Raw genomic sequence first — 14703 nt, forward strand, 5'->3', positions numbered from 1 at the left:
AATGTTTTGGGGCTGTTTACAGCTTCATCTTCTCCCAGCATTTGTGTTTCTACATGCCGACGTAAGACTAACAATCTGTTTTACACTGGTATTGATCAACGTAATTTAATATCGGTACCCCGTGTGGAGATTAAGTCATTGTTGACAACATTTCATAGCTCGGCTTATGCTGCATTATTTAATGCCCGCTCTGTGAATAACAAGGCACTGGTCTTATCGGATTTTATTCTGGACAAAAAGTTGGACTTCCTGTTCTTAACTGAAACATGGCATAGAGAAAATGATGGACTTCTGTTTAATCAGATCACTCCTGTTGGTTTTGGAATCTTAGATCTCCCGAGGACATTTGGCAGAGGTGGAGGCATTATTGTGGTTTACAACCTGCAATTCAAGATAAGCCCTGTATCTGTTTCCCAGTTCTCGTCATTTGAATGCCTGGTTCTAAGTATTTCTGCTCCTACATCTACCATCATTGCAACAGTCTATAAACCCCCTAAGACATCACATGAAGCTTTTACATCAGAATTTGCTGATTTTCTGTCTATGTTGAGCTTGAAGTTCCATAGAATTCTTATTGTGGGGGACTTTAACATATATGTGGACCGAAGTGACTCTGTGTTTGCCAAGGAATTTTTATCGCTTCCTGACTGTCTTGACTTCTCACAGTTGGTAACAGGCCCAACTCATTGTAAAGGCCATACCCTGGATCTTGTGATAACAAATGGTTCATTTGTATCACGGTTATCATCTGTTGACATTGGATTGTCGGATCACTCAGCTGTTTTCTTTAATCTGGAGATGCATCATTCGAGTTTGCCTACAAACCGAACTGTAACATTCCGGAAGTGGAAGTCTATCGATCAAACAGTTTTTTCTAATTCTGTTGTATCCACCTTAAGTGACCAGTATTCGACATCTTTGGAGGAGAAAGTTTCACAGTTTAACAATGCTCTTGTTACTAATCTTGACTCTTTTGCTCCTCTAAGGTCACGTAAGATTACTTTAGCCCGCACTGCTCCTTGGTATAATGACAATTTGCGCACTAGGAAGGCGGCATGTCGAAAAATGGAGCGCAAATGGCGTCTTACTGGCCTGAATGGTCATTATTTGGCTTGGAAGGATCTTCTGGGTGACTACAGAGCATTAATTGAGACTGAAAGATCTTCTTATTTTTCTCAGACTATTGAAAACAATCAAGGAAACTCCAGACATTTGTCTCAAACTATAAATAGACTGCTTAAAGTTGATGCTGCCACCACCTTGCCTGTTTCTCAACAGCTATGTGATTCTTTTCTTAAATTTTTTAACTCTAAAATTGATAGTGTTCGCAAACAAATTTCTGTTTCATCTGCTTCCACTGTCTCACTTCTCTGTTCATCTGGGTTTACTGGTTTTCCTCTCACTAATTTTCCACATCTTAATTCTGAGACTCTCAAAAGGGAGGTATCAAGCATGAAATCTACCACTTGCTTGCTTGATCCTATTCCCTCAAGCTTATTTAAATCTTGCTTCGATGTTTTGAGCCCTACTGTCCTCAGTATTATGAATGACTCATTGCAGACGGGGGAGGTTCCAGCAGCATTAAAGATTGCTGCTGTAACTCCAGTACCAAAAAAAGAAACTACTACTCTGGAGGATTTTAATAATTTTCGACCTATCTCCAATCTTCCGTTTATGGCAAAAATACTTGAGCGTGTTGTTGCCTCTCATCTACGTAACCATCTTGCAATTAATAACCTGTTTGATCCTTTTCAGTCAGGTTTTCGTAAATTCCACAGTACCGAAACAGCTTTTGTCAAAATTACCAATGATTTGTTGATGGCTTGTTGATGATTTGTAATTTCCATTCTCATCCTTCTTGATTTAAGAGCAGCTTTTGATACTGTGGATCATAGTTTATTACTCATCCGCCTTGAACAAGATTTTGGTGTGTCGGGGACAGCTTTGAAGTGGTTTAAATCCTATTTTACTGACCGTTCTCAGTTCGTTTCCATGGGTGGTTTCAGGTCTGAGATTAGCTCTGTCCTCACTGGGGTTCCTCAGGGCTCAGTCTTGGGCCCTCTGCTTTTTAATATTTATCTGTCACCACTTGGACAGTTGTTGCGATCGCTTGGCCTCCATTATCACTTTTATGCTGATGATACGCAGATTTATATACACTCAAAACCTGGTGAACATCCTGATGTTGATCTTCTGTCTAGCTGTGTTTCTGAGATAAAGGAATGGATGAGCACAAATTTTTTGTGTCTGAATAGTGATAAAACTGAAGTTATGCTTATTGGTTCCCGTCATCAAATTTCCAAAGCTGGTTCCTTATCTTTGATTATTGATGGCTCTGTCTTAGCTACTCAAGCTAAAGTGAGGAATCTTGGAGTTATTTTTGATACTAGGCTTTCATTTGATTCTTTTGTTCATAGTACAGTTAAATCATCCTTTTTTCACCTCAGAAATATAGCAAGATTACGTCCTATGCTAAATTTCTCAGTAGCTGAAAAGCTGATGAATTCCTTTGTCATCTCTAGGATAGATTACTGTAACGCCCTGCTAGCCGGAGTCTCTAAATCCACACTCAACAAACTACAATATGTACAAAATTCGGCCGCCAGGATATTGACTGGGTCCAGGGTATGCAATCACATCACTCCAGTTTTGGAGTCCTTACACTGGCTCCCAGTCCAATTCAGAGTAGATTTTAAAATGTTGATGCTGACATATAAAGCACTGCATGGCTTGGCTCCTTATTATTTATCTGAACTGTTAACTTCCTAAACCCCAACTCGGAGACTGCGTTCTTCACAATCCAACTTGTTGGTTGTTCCTCATACACGCTTACGATCTATGGGTGACAGGGCCTTTTCTTCATATGCTCCTGTCCTTTGGAATTCTCTGCCTCTTGATCTTAGGGAAGCCCAGAGCTACGACATTTTTAAAGATAGACTTAAGACTTATTTTTTTAAATTAGCATTTGATTGTTGATGTTACTTTTATTGCTTGAGCTTTGTATTGCTTAATTTGTGTACAGCGCTTTGAGAAGTTGCTTTTAAAGGCGCTTTATAAAATAAAGTTTATTATTATTATTTCAGCCGGTGGAACAGGGAACCTAATCATGGTAAACGGCACCATGAAAAAGGAGCAATACATCAAAATTATCAACAACAACATCAGGCAGTCTGCAGAGAAACTTGGCCTTGGGCACCAGTGGACATTTCAGCACGACAACGACCCAAAACACACAGCAAAAGTGATGAAGAAATGGTTAGCAGACAAAAACATTAACGTTTTGCAGTGGCCTAGCCAGAGTCCTGACTTAAATCCAATTGAGAATCTGTGGAGGGAGCTAAAGATCAGGGTGATGGCAAGGAGAGCCTCCAACCTGAAAGAGTTGGAGCTCATCTCTAAAGATGAATGGGCAAAAATACCAGTGGAGACATGCAAAAAAGCTGGTCAGCAATTATAGGAAGCGTTTGATTGCTGTAATAGCCAATAAAGGCTTTTCTACTGATTATTGAGAAGGGTATGAATAATTTTGGACATGCCACTTTTTGTTTAAATGTAAATAAAATATAAGTCATATTTTTTTTTCCACAATGATGCCTCTTGTACATCGTCTTATTATCTTCTAGGAGACGTCTGTGTCATTTCTAATCCCCAAAAAAATAAAAATAAATAATACACAAAAAGCCTTAAATCATAATTGCTTTTCTAATGTACGCACTTGTGAGACACACTTTGAGTGGCTGCAAATGTTTTGGCAAACTTCAATCTTTGAAATTTTGCCATTCGTCAGTTGTGTGCAAATAAGAGAACTGCGAGGAAAAACAGTTTCCAAAGTCATCAATGTTAATTCATATTTTTCAACTTCTTTTTGCATGTTTGCAACTTTTCTTTTTCACAATTTTAACAATAGCTGTGTAGTATAAGAAAGCAAGTTCTGCTGTAGTAGCATGCACTAAATTATTTTTTTGAGGAGGGACTATTTTTCATGAACTCGTTTATTGACATCTGCATCTGCATTTGTTGACCTTGCTGTCATTCAGAAAATGCCTTTACTTTGTCATTTCTGTGAATGACACAATCTTTAGGGAGACACTACAGACAAAAATAACTACTTTATGTCAAAAACACTTCTACACTTCTGTGTCCTTCACGGTAAACATGACTAGATGTGTATTTTTGAAAGAGGGAACTATTAAGTCTGGTACACAGAATCAAGAGCAGATGGTTCTCGTTTCAGCTGTTTGTTTAAGATGTGACTGAGCTCTAAAAGTTTACATGAATTTGAAAAAACAAAGCTTGCTATACAAGGCGCAACATGGCCCAAAGCAGCAAGAACATAATGGATATGACAGCTGGGACTGCTCTTTACAATAATGGTTGTCTCTTTTCTTCGTTTCGCTATAGATGCAACAGTGACTCAACTTTTCAAGGACCTTCTGTTCGGAAATACTTTTTTTAATTAACAGGGTCAGAAAGTTCGGATTTCATCAAAAATATCTTAATTTGTGTTCTGAAGACGAACGAAGGTCTTATGGGTTTAAAACGACATGAGGGTGAGTAATTAATGTTAGAATTTTAATTTTTTTGTTAACAATTTTTTTTATTATTATTTTTAATGTGTCACTTCTCATCTATTTCTAATATCCATCAAACACAATCTTTTTAGCATGACTGCAAAATCCTGTGAAAATTTTTTAGGAACTTCTATCTAGTGTAAATATAATCTTATACAAAACAATACTCATCAGCAGGTCTTGTAATGTGGTCTTGACCCTGAGCAGATGTCATGGCTTTGTGTGATTATGCTCAGTGCCCACACCAGCAGGACCTCAAAGATCCGTGAGCTGAGAGGACTCTGGGGTGAGCAGGGCGAGGGCCCAGCGCTCCGCTGGCTCTTTTACACGTTGTGACAGGCCCTGATGGTTGGAGCCTCCGGGGGTCTGTGGATATTTATCTGAGCCTTTCAGCCCGTTGTCCGGCCTAGACAAACATCATGCCAGGATCTCAGAGAAGTGCTGACTGAGTGAATACTTTTCTAGGTTGGATTAAAAGCTGAAGCACACACACTTGCCTGAGGATATGGTGCCTGAGGTATTGAGAATGTTCGAGTGACTTCAGGATTCGCAGAGGTGAGCGTGGTCACAAACGCTCGCCCACCAGTTTTCCAGTTGACTTCAGGTGCAGTGAGTCGCAGATTAAATGGTTGTGTCAATGCATTGAGATCGAAAAAGAGAAAGAGCAAGAAGAGAATGGTGTCAGCTGCTAAAAAAGAAAAGAAGGAGAGGTAATGAGTGGGAAAAATCAGCAGTGCCTCTCTGAGGGAATACAGGACAGACATTTCAGGAAAACAAGACTGCTGTAAAATTAAAGGTGAAGCAAGTTCTTTCTTCCTCGCTTGCTTGCTTTCTTTCCAGAAGACTGACTAATTTTTTGGTGAAGCCACAAAGGAACTGTGGGAAAAGCTTAAGACGAATGTTTGACTGAACATGAGCCAGATGAGATCAGTAAAACTGGCTTTTTGAACAAGATTTCTGTCACAAATACTCACTATTAGATTTTCAGTTCATTGGTTAAAGCAACTTATCGGCTACTTTAATGAGTATTACTTTATCAGTGACCTCCAGGCTGTTTTTGCACTGGTCTGGCTGCAGAATTGGCTCAGCCAGCCAATAAAATATAGCTGGTTTATCATTGAAGACTTGCTGATTAAGCTAGTTAAGAAGCCTGGTGGAGATATTAGCATCCAAACACACAGCTTATATATTTTTGTAGGTCAAAACCCAGGAATGAGCATTGTAGCACTCCCAGGTTCTTCATCCTGAATTCAGTGAGTATTTTGAATGGGTCATTGGCTCATTTCAATGCTGAAATGGGGTCTGTGCTGAACACAAGCTTAATAGATTTTCACATTTTTTTTCTACAATATAGAATACATCAGTAATACACCCTTGTGATTTAAAGCTTTTACTTTGCTGTTGCTAATATATGTCTAAATGGGACTACAGAGGTTTTTCGGGGACATTAAACTTTATCAAACTCATTCACCCACTAGTCCACTTTCACAGCCTCATGTGTTTATAACGAAGCCCTTGCAAACTATTCTAACTCAAACTTTTAGGGAAATGTTTTTAAATGAACACTGAAATAGTTATTAAACACGCAATGGTGATGACTCTGAAGTCATATTACTGTGGTGTGGTTGGTTTATAACCAACATTTGGCTTTTTACTTCAGGTGAATGCATTTAGACTTAAAAATCTATCAAACTTGTGTTAATTTGTGAAGATTTTAATGATGAAAAAAAGTGTAAGAATCAGAAAACTTTTGTTAGTCACACAGCTTTTTTTTTGCAATAATCAAAAAGCCAATGAAAAAATCCTATTGAGTTTTTGTTGAGGGATCCAGGGTGATGCTAACATGGGTTTGCCTACAAAAATACGTCATCAGTGTATTTCTTATTTTTGGGTCCTGAATGTTGTTCAAAGTAACATGCACAGAAGTCACGATTGAGCTGTATATTGCGTGTTTGTGGCAGTTGTGTTACCCAGTTCACGTCATTTGTGTCGCCCATCACGATGCCACATCTATTCACATCTTTGCATTGACTTTTACATGTAAACATACCAACTTGTATGAAAGACGCATTATTGCACAATCACATCATTTGCCACGAATCTACTCACACGAATAATTAAATTTGCATTTGTTTTGAACACACCATAATGATGTGTGCACACCAAACGCGAAGTGAATATTCTCATCACATTTTTGCTCTAGATTACTCACGGGATGTTTTTTGTGTCACTTGCATGAATAAAATCATTGAGTAAGGCTTCATCTATTTTCTGATACAATCGGAAGTGTCAAACTGGATGTGTCAATAAGTTCTGCGCTGATTGGCTTGCATGACAACACATTGACTTTGTATGTAATCTACGAATAATTAAATTCACTTTTGGTGTGAACACACCATAATGTGTGCACAACAAATGCGAAGTGAATATTCTCATCACATTATCGCTCTAGATTAGCTTGCAGGATGTTTTTTGTCACTCGTAAAATCATTGCGTAATACCATGAAAATGTTGCAATGCGATATCACGTTCACGCCAATTGCCGTGTCCGCCACAAATTTGCATCTAGTGATGCACACCAAGCGGATAGTGAATATTCTCAATGCATTATTACTCTAGATTATCTTTTGTGTGTTGTGATGTTTTTCGTGTCACTTGCATGAATAAAATCATTGAGCAATGTTTTTCTTAAATTTCTAATAATAAGTTATTCGCTGATTGGCTTGTGCTTTAGAATTTTTCGCTCAAGTTATAATTTGTCAACTTGCATGGAAGACACTATATGGTGTAATCACACCATAATAAGAAATGGACGTTGTCCTTAGAGCAACGTCAAGAGCGAAGAGGGGTTAATTGCTTCCTTAGCCCACCTACAATACTGAGATATTGGCATTCTCTTTCTCTCCTCCTCTATTTATTCCTTTATTTCATTATTTTCTTCCTCCCACCTTCTTCCTCACTTCATAATTTTTCCTGTCACTCTTTCACCCTTGTCGTCACCTTCTTTTTATCCCACCTTCTGTATAATTTAATGTATTTGTCTCTCCCATCCCCCAGCCCTATATTCTATATCAACTTGCATGGAAGACACAATATGGCATGTTTGCGTCATTCGCATCACCCGCTGCGAATTTACGTCTTTGCATTGACTTTGTATGTAATCTACTCACGTGAATAATTCAATTCGCTTTTGGTGTGAACACACCATTATGATGTGTGCACACCGAACACAAAGTGAATATTCTTATCATGTTATCGCTCTAGATCAGGGGTGCCCAACCCTGTTCCTGGAGATCTACCTTCCGGCAGAGTTCAGCTCCAACCCTGATCAAACACACTTGAACCAACTAATTAGGATCTGAAAGAGCACTTGATAATTACAGACAAGTGTGTTTGATCAGGGTTGGAGCTGAACTCTGCAGGAAGGTAGATCTCCAGGATCAGGGTTGGGCACCCCTGCTCTCACGGGATATTTTTCGAGTCACTCACGTGAATATCGGATACAACCAGACGTGTCAAACTGGACGTGTAAATAAGTTCACTGATTGGCTTGTGCAACAGTGCTGCCCGCTGAGAATTTGAGTCTCTTCATTGACTTTGCATGTAATGTACTCGCACAAACAATTCAATTCGCTTTTTGGTGTGAACACACCATGACTATACTGCTGACTGATGCTAATTTTTGTTATTAAATAGCATGTCTTTGAAGGCTCACCAGTTAGGCCTAAACTAACCAGCATAAACTAGCATGGATTTTCCAAGCTTCAGCTTGTGGCTGAAGCAGACTGATATATGCAGCACTGTCTAATGTTTTGTTCAATATGCATATTTATACTGCAAACAATATTTACTTTTACAGAGCATGCATTCAGTTTAGGAGTGCAGGGCTGTCATGGAGGTTCAGGTGACAGAGGGGGAAGGGAAAATCGAGTGAAAACAGGCGAATTGAATCTTCAGAGGAGAAGGTCATGACCCCTGGTTGAGGAGATGCCTCTGACGGGCCACCCCGCTGAGTCGCTCCCCTAGAGCAACGTCCAGAGCGAAGAGGGGTTAATCGCTTCCTCAGCCCTCCCACAATACTCAGATATCGGCTTACTCTTTCTCTCCTGGCTCCCTCTGTGTTTTTTTTTCTATCCCTCTATTTATTCCTTTATTTCATTCTTTTCTTCCTCCCACCTTCTCCCTCACTTCATCATTTTTCCTGTCACTCTTTCACCTTTGTCTTCACCTTCTTTTTCTCCCACCTTCTGTATAATTTCATGTATTTGTCTCTCCCATCCCCCAGCCGTCCAATTTCTATATCCATCTCACCTCAATCCAGTTAATCAAGAAATGGTGGAGAGTCTCTCTCACTTTCTCTTGATATCTCAACCCTTTACCTTGATAACTCGACCCTCAAGGGATGTTTTTGTGAGTTGGTGTGTGTGGTGTTTTTTAAAGCATTTATCTTTGTGGATGAATGTCAGTGTCTGTCATTTTACCCCCCCAAAAAACACAAATAAGCAACATACTAGAAAAGTTATCTGTGCCTATAGCTGAAAACCAAGCAACCCTGCAGAATAATGTAAATTCTGTAGATATAAATATACTGTAGGTTGATCATGAACAGAATTTATAATAAAGAGAGAGAGCAAGAGAGACGTTGTCATGTGTATCGCATATAAACAAGCAGATGTTTCCCTTTCATTCTCAATGATGCATTATGATCATCTTGTATTATGTGATAATCTGTCTCAATGTTCAGATTTGTGTGTGTGTGTGTGTGTGTGTGTGTGTGTGTGTGTGTGTGTGTGTGTGTGTGTGTGTGTGTGTGTGGTCTCTCTTTTTTTTCTATCCATTAGCAGGTCAACACGAGAAATTGCCAAGGGCAACTTCCTCTACATGTCTTTACACTGCAGTGTTTTAAGAAATGTTTGTGCAGGTTAAACACACACACACTTAAGCTTATTCAGTGCATATTTTTCATTAGTTAAAGATTATGCTTGCAACAACAGGTTGAAACTGCAGCACTTGATTACACCAACATTATGTAAGGTTCAAAGGCTAGCATTTTTCTTTCATTTTTCATGCAAAGAAACATAACTCTTTCATTTTCCCCACGTTATCAGCTTTAACTCTGAGAAAAGTAGTAGCAAACCTCTGCTCAAAAATATTTGTCCATCTCCATTGCCGAAATGATGCAGAATAATGCACTATAATTATACAGAAACCTGTATTTTGCCTTAAATAACCTGGCTATGCTTTACTACACGTTAACCTGCAATTTTTAGCTGATTAAACCTATAAAAATAGGTTTGTTTTGATGCATTTTGGTTGATTCAGTGATGCTAAATATATTTTGATGTTACCATTTTTGGTTATCCTTTTTTTCAGTGTAGCATAAACTAACTGTTTTTTTTCTCTCTATGTAAGAACATTTTCAATGAGAAACAAAAACATTGTTATCAACCTGACAAGCACTTACTGAAGATATAAATAGTTACATTTGCATTTTACTTTTTTTTTTCTTGCTGCAGTTCTGTGCATGATCACAAACGGATCTAAATCTGAGCAGCGTTTGTTGCCTGTTCATTCATAAATCTCTGAAGGACAGAGCAATCGCAGACACCTGGAAGCATTTATTCAGCTCCCGGCACACATAACTTCATTACTCTACACGGCTCAGATCTGGAGTTCACTGCAGTTCTGTACATGCCATGAATGATTTGCGGATGCACCAAAAAGAAGAAAGAGAAAGAGAGAGAATACAAAAAAAGTGAATTCAGCTGTAAAGCCGCCTGCACCCGTTCCACATGTGGAGCTTATTATATGCAATAGCTTTCTCCTGCAGTTCATCCCCGTCTCAGATAATCTCTACAAAATCACTGTCTTTAGCATTTCCTCTTGCTCCCTCGCCTCTCTTTCCTTATATTCTCGGTTTTATCTGAATCTTAATAATGATCTCTTGCGTCTGTGGCACTGCCAGGCCTGTTTAGGGCGACTTTTCAGACTTTAACAATTCTCATCTGTGCCACCAGAAATCTTCCTCTGTGGCGTTAATCAAGAGCGGTTTCTCTGTGCCACCCAGAGACATGTAGACAGAAATATGAAAGCAAGAAATATGCTAGCAAAAAATATGATATTGCTCCCAGAACAACTATTGTACGTGTTTTTATATCCTACATCTATACTTTTATGCTAAATCTATCCAATATGTCTGTCTGTCCATCTATCTGTCCGTCCATCCGTCCATCCATGTATTCTTCCATCTATCTATCCATCTGTCTGTCCATCCATCCTTTAGTCCATTCATCCATTTATCTCTATTTGTCTATCCATCCGGCCATCCTTCTGTCCAGTTGCCTATCTATATCTTGATCGATCAATCTATCTGTCTGTTCGTTCATCCATCCATCCTTCTGTCCATTCATCCATCTATATATCTGTCTGTCCATCCATTCTTCCATCTATCCGTCCACCCTAAGGTCCATTCATCCATTTATATATCTGTTTGTCTGTCTATCTGTCCATCCAGTCTTCCATCCATCCGTCTGTCTGCCGGTCTATCTATCTATCTATCTATCTATCTATCTATCTATCTATCTATCTATCTATCTATCTATCTATCTATCTATCTATCTATCTATCTATCTATCTGTTCATCCATTCTTTCATCCTTCTGTCTGCCTGTCCATCCATCTATATATATATATATATATGTCTGTCTGTCTGTCTGTCTGTCTGTCTGTCCATCTATTCTTCCATCCCTCTATCTGTCTGTCCATCCATCCATCTATATATCTACCTGTCCATCCATCTATCTATCCTTTTAACTGTCCATCCATGCATCTATCTGTCTATCTTTCTGTCTGTTCGTCCAACTATCTGTCCATCTGTCCCTTTATCTGTCTGTCTGCCCATCTATCCATTCTTCCATCCATCCATCTATCTGTCCATCAATCTATCTGTTCATCAATTTGTCCATTTATCTGTCCGTCCATCCATCTGTGCATCTGTCCATCCATCAGTGTGTCAGTCCATCTAACGCTATGTCCGTCCATCCATTTATCTGCCTGTTCGTTTATCAAACTATCCGTCCATCCGTCTGTCCATCCATCCATCTGTCTATCTATTAGTTCATCTATGTCTGTCTGTCCATCCATTTATTTGTCTGTCTGTCCGTCCATCTATCTCTCTGTTCATCTATTTATCCATCTACCCATCCATCCATCTATGGCTGTCTGTCCATCCATTTATCCATCCATCCACTTATCTGTCTGTCTGTCCATCTATCTATCCATCTGTCCATCTATCTGTCCTTCCATCCATCTGTCCAGTTAACTCTATGTCTGTCAGTCCACTTATCTGTCTGTCCATCCATCCATCTGTCCATCTATCTGTCTGTCTGTCCACCCATCTGTTTATTTGTCCACCCACCCATCCATCCGTCTGTCCATCCATCTATTTGTCCATCCATCCATCTCTTCATCCATCCATCTATCTTTCTGTCTGTCTGTCCGTCCGTCCATCCATCCATCCATCTGTTTATTCGTCCATCAACCAAGCAATCATCTGTATTCTCAAGTGCTCATACGAATATTTGAATTGGGCTTGTAATATTTACTGATCTTGTTTCCCACTGATCTTGTTTCGCTGTGTAATGTCTTGTTCTTTTTCCATCATTTGTAATTATAAACACAGTCAAAGCATTTTATCTTAGCCCACAAATGATTCTTTTTTCTTCAACTGCAGAGGCCTATAGTGAAAGATGTCCTAGTGCAGGATCTTCTCAGTAGAGCAGTCTGTTCATATTCCACTAAGGGCACAACAGGCCCGCTGAGAACTCCTGCAGGGAACTGGGAACTGAGCCGGAGCTCCAAAGACGCCAAAAACCACATTCAACAGACTGTTGTTTTATTTTCTAATTTGTTTTAAATGCAAATCAGCTAGTGGGCTGCTCTATAAAAAAGTTTACAGTCTTTTAGAACATAAAATAATGTTTTGTTGAGTATTATAAACACTTTCAAACTAAGTTGATTTCTGCAATACTCTTGGGACGGATTTGATGGAAAAATGTCCCTGAGGCAGGGATCTTTCTCAGGGGCCCGGGAAAGTAATTGAAACCAAATTTATATATGTAAATATAAAATATTCATGCATTACTGTTCAGAAGTTTGGAGTCAGTAAGACTTTTTAAAAAAATGTTTTTGTGCTTGCCACACTCTAATGCTTACCAAGGCTGCTTTTATTTCAACAAAAATACAGTAATATTGTAAAATATTATTACCATTTGAAATAACTGTTTTCTATTTGAATCTATTTTAAAATGTGATTTATTTCTATGATGCAAAGCTGAAATTTTAGCACCATTATTCAGTTGTGCTGCTTAATGTTCTCTGGGGAACCAAAAGTGGTTCTTCTATCGCATCAAAGCAAAAACCCTCTTTTGTAACCTTTATTTTTAAAAGTATATGGTCATGTCCTCCTTTTGCTGTTTGCTGTTTATGCTAGTGTCATCATTCGGGTGCTTGTAGAACAGAGCGTGTAAGACGTTCCCCCATCCTCTAGCTTTGGTTGATCCTCACAGCTCCTGTTTGTCTTCAATTATAAGGACTGGCACAGGGCGTTCTCTGTTCATCCCCCGGGGGGCATCTACAGCAGGTGTTGGCGTCTGTTGGGTTTTTAGTTGTGATTGTGCTCCAGGCGTTCCATGAGGCTGCGCCCGCTCCGCTGGGAGTTGCTCCTGCAAACGGGACGCTTTGCTAAATAGGTTTTCGAAAGTTGCTCCTTGTCCTCCCGTGGGAAAGAACTGTCATAAGCAGACTTTTCATCGGGACGTCTGTACTGTGTCCATTGTGCTTAGAGTTAAACTGCCGCAGCCTCGCTGGAAAAGTACAACAGCTGAAATCAGCAGACTCGCAGTGCGCACAGGTCAATAAAAATCATCTTTCGTGTAGTGGAAGGATAATTAACTTTTAAAGAGGACAATAAAAAAGTTTTGCCAAGTTAAAATAGCAGGTTTAATGAGACCTAAACCACTCAGATGACAAAAGAAGCCTGATTTTGCTTCAGTTCCCTACTGAGAACAACACTCTGTAAAAGGCTAAAAACAACCCAGTTCCCTTCCGAAGGGAACTCTCACTGCGTCCTCTAGAGGGCGCTTTTGGGGAACGCTGCAGCGTGCCTCGAGTCTGAAGAATGCATAGAAAAACTACATGAAATGGCCGGCGCCAGCGTATGACGTCACCGCGGCGCGTCAGTCGCTGCCGTTGCGTCACTACCGGGCGACCATAACATAAAAGAGGCGCCCGTGCAACACAATACATCTTCGCTGTCTTCAGCTTTCCCGGTTTGGATGTGCATTGGAAGAAACGGTAAGAATCCTTTCTTTAAACTACTATCATGGCAAGCACTAGCAAGTCGTTTAAGCGGTGTGTTCATCCGTGTCCTCGTTATTTGACACCTGATGACACACATGAGCTTTGCGTATTCTGTTTGGGCAAAGAGCACACACGCGATGTCCTTGAGGGGGCATTGTGTGTACATTGTGAGCGCTTCCCTATGAAGAAGCTCCGGTCTTGTCTGTCTCTCTTTCTGAGGAAAGATGAGCATTCACTTGCCCCTCGCGGTTCGGGTCCTGCCGTTGCCGAGGCACGGAGGAAACTGAGCTCGTGGGGCTCGCAAGTGGAACTGGCTGACGAACTTGAGAAGGGTCTCTCTCTCTCGCCAGCCGGAGACGATGACAGGCTCCTAGCTGATGATGATGCGTTATCGCTGACGTCGTCAGATCCAGGAGCAAGTGCTCTTTTGGGTTCCACCCAAGAAGAACAGGAAGTGCTAGAGATGGATGAAGACGCTGAGGCTGAATCCTCTCTACCTTCCTGCCCTGCATATGAAGAGCTGCTGGAGGTTATGGACCGCGCCACGGCCAGGCTCGACCTGCTGTGGAAGCGGGCTAGAAAGATAACGCCGCGGGGTCGCCTCGACGAGCGGTATCTTTCAGGCCATAACCACCCAGCTCCGGTGAGTCTCCCATTCCTTCCCGATCTTCATACTGAGATCGAGAAGGGTTGGAAAAAGCCGTACTCGGCGCGCATTCATAGTTCGTCCATGGCGAACTATGCTAATATCGAGGGATTGCGTGACCACGGCT

Source organism: Garra rufa, chromosome 16 (assembly GCF_049309525.1).
Source record: "Garra rufa chromosome 16, GarRuf1.0, whole genome shotgun sequence".
Classification (NCBI taxonomy): Eukaryota; Metazoa; Chordata; class Actinopteri; order Cypriniformes; family Cyprinidae; genus Garra; species Garra rufa.